Raw genomic sequence first — 3,580 nt, 5'->3', positions numbered from 1 at the left:
CTAAGGCGTAGTTATTAACCGACTTCAAAAAAGGAGGAGGTTCTCAATTCGTTGGAATCTTTTTTTAGGATACTTTAATCTTAAATGATTAAAAAAATCGGAATCGAAATTCGCAATAAAGCTTAATCCAGTACTTAAATCTTTAAAAACAGGTGTAGACTATGTATAACGTAAATAAGTTCGATATAAGTACAATTATGGCTAATTCTGTTGAAGGAATCAGCTCCTAACTAATAGGTCTAAACGTATTGCTATCCCCTTCATAAGGTTCTCTGCGGAAAACAATAGCACTAGATTTAGACCAGGCATTCTAGTTTACTTTAGACTCTAAGGTTGAAATCTATAGAGCGCACTTTGACTTTGCTTAGACTTAAGTTTCAGTTAAAACGAGACAGATTTATCTCAACTAGATAGCGCTGTCTCGTTTTTAAAGTGTGTTAAGTCTGAGCAAAGTCAAAGTACGATCCATAGATACAGCCTTAGACTGGGTGGCGAACCTTTTTAAATCTCTCTAAACTTTAGAGATTTAACTTTAGCCACAGCCGAAAGTTAGGTCGACGTAAATCCTATTTTGGTTTCTAGTTTATCTGCTGAACGCTTTTCTCAATGAAACAAAATTGCTATGAAAATATTATATTATTTGATCATACATACATTGTGTACAAACCGGACCGCAACACCAAACAGCTCGTAGTGCTTCAATAAATGCTTCGAAATAATTTAAGCCAATTAGCTAAGCTAAATACAGTCAAATAACAGTATGTACATTATTTACAGTATATACTGTTTAATAATATGCTACATAATAGGTATATATGAGACACATATTATAGGTACCTATATCATGTAAAGACTTTAATGCAATCAAAATATTTATCACAGTCGTAACCATTTCTTTATTAATAATAAATAATAATAATAATTATTATTATATATATTTGATGGCCACACTAGCTCTTTTTAATCATTACTAGTTGATTAATAAAACAATTTCTCTAAAACTTTAGAGAATCTGCATCTTTTTCTTTTTGATACTGCTAAAAAAGGACGAAAACTAATTTTAAATTAACAACTTGAAATGTTATTGCTACTTTACAAAAACACTATAGGCAAGACTGACACGAGTCACTGTTACAGTTTTAGATTGAATAAGTTCGTCTGTCCTTTTCTTATTACATTAGTAAGAAAAAGATGCGAATACTCCAAAATTTAGTTGCCATCGTTACCTATTTCAAAAAAATCTATTATAAATAAAAATAAAATCGTTCAGAACATTCCAAAGAACAAACAGAAGAAAATCAGTAAATCAATAATTTGATTATAGACCTACTCGCAGTACTAAAGATCGTGAAGAAATCTTATATACTCGTATTATAAAAATTGATTGATTCATGAAATGGAAATCACTAACGATAGTTTAAACGTTAAAATAAAAATTGATGTTTGTTTGTCTGTTCGTTACCTATGCGATCGCGCATTGTTCATAAAATCGAGTTGCAACTTTGTACAGTTGTTACTAGTACTTGCGGACCATCATACATAGTACAATCAACTATAAATATGCGGCGCACTGGTTGCGTTGTAACACATGCCCGGTAACGTATTTACGTTTCCGTGTACTGCCTTGAAACACGCACGGTTATGTAACACTAATATTCTTTCAGAATTCTTGTTCAATTTATGCCACGCTTCCTCCAATCGCGCACGGGTTTGCAATTCAAACGTTCTTCCAAACACGTGTTCAAGGCGATTCATGGGATGGGAAACGTTTTTAACTTAAGTATAGAACCTAAAAGCCTAAGGCACCTAAGGCACATGAATATTTATGTTCTAACCTAACCTAGATTTTGGCAAATACAGTATTGATTTATTATTAGTGCGCAATTGGAGGACCAAGGCTGAGATCTATAGACTGGACGTAAGACACTGTTAAAACGAGACAGCTCTATACGGCTGGCATAAATCTGTCTCGTTTTAACTGAAACTTAGGTCTAAGCAAAGTCAAAGTGCGCTCTGTAGATTTCAACCTAAGTCTCATGCATCACCTTGAACACGTGTTTGGGAGAACAGTTTCGAGTTGCAAACCCGTGGACGATTGGAGGACGCGTGTCTTAACTTGAACACATGTGTGAAAAGAACATTAATATCACAAACCTGTGCGTGTTTCAAGGCCATTCTGCCTTCTATTGTACATGGAAACGTAAATATACTAGTATATCCGCTAGTAAAATATAAAATACCATATCTTGGTATGTTTTGTTACGTAATGTAACATCTTTCGGTTAAAAATTAAGAAATATATCATCATATGGTGTCGAGTGAGGCAAGGGCAGTGGTTTTTATAAAAACAGGTAAATTTTTTTCAACTTTTTAGTGCGAAATAACAAGAAATACTGGTAAAAAGGAAATATCCATGATTATAATGCTGATTGTAAAATATAATTTTAACAATATAATAAAATAAATTATGTTATAATAATATAAATATGTTTAACTTAATTTCAGTCTGATTTATGGTCATGAATACAGTGACCGGCAAACTAATACCGCAAACAAAAAAAAAATTGAAAATGCGCAGTATGAGTTTAGGGACTATTTGGCGGGCTGAAGGGGTGCAAGAGGAATTCTATCACGCGGGTGTACGCGATTGGCTGACTAGCCGCGATATGTCAATTTTTCCCCACTACGCCGCTTTCTGCTAATCTGTTTGCCGTTCACTGGAAAACATTACTGACTTTGATTTTTATGTAAGCAAAAAATAGCGTTTTTATATACTACGTGCGAATGTACGTACGTATACGTGTTCTATTCAGCAATACAGTAGCTTGATTTTACAGCGCAAGTTAATTTGACGGCATGTGCTGTAGTGAGCACTTTTCGCACGAAGCTCGCTAGAGCCCAAGAAGATTTGCGTCTAAGACGCAGACAAAAACGAACAGGACTACGAATCGGTCATTGACATGTGTAAATGTACTTACTTCATAAAACATTACGAACATTTTATAAAAATTCCGACTTTGTACTTTCATACAGTTTCAGTATTATGTAATTACTTACTGTGAATTTTTTGCAAAAAATATTTATACGTTTTTAACGTATTGCCTCTCCTTAAAAATGTAGTATATACCTATATTTTGGAGCGGCAAAGAAATCTATTGAACTTATAGACCAATGCGATTGTTTCGTGTTTAACGTTTCTTGGGTCTCACACGAGAACTGTTTTATCTTTTAAGCTTTTCGACCTATTCGGAAATTCTAATATAAACTCTAGATACATAATCTGGAGGACTAGCACCGAAGTTCGACAGCTACATTGTGATCAATTGGATTTACCTTTGATTGCCTGAACTCCCAATATCATCATATGCGTAGTTTTTGTAAAAATATAGTAAACTACCTGATGCCCGCGACTTTGTTCCAGACTTTATATTTATAGACGCGACTGTGTGGATTTATTTTTCTAAAAATCTCGTGGGATCGTCTTTGTTTTTTTGGGATAAAAAATTTCGAGATGCAAGCTATCTCTGTACCAAATTCCGTATAAATCGGTTAAACGGATGGCCTTTAAGAATCCAGCGGA

The sequence above is a fragment of the Maniola jurtina genome, chromosome 8 (genome assembly GCF_905333055.1).
Source record: "Maniola jurtina chromosome 8, ilManJurt1.1, whole genome shotgun sequence".
Classification (NCBI taxonomy): Eukaryota; Metazoa; Arthropoda; class Insecta; order Lepidoptera; family Nymphalidae; genus Maniola; species Maniola jurtina.
Note: the sequence above shows the minus strand (reverse complement) of the source record.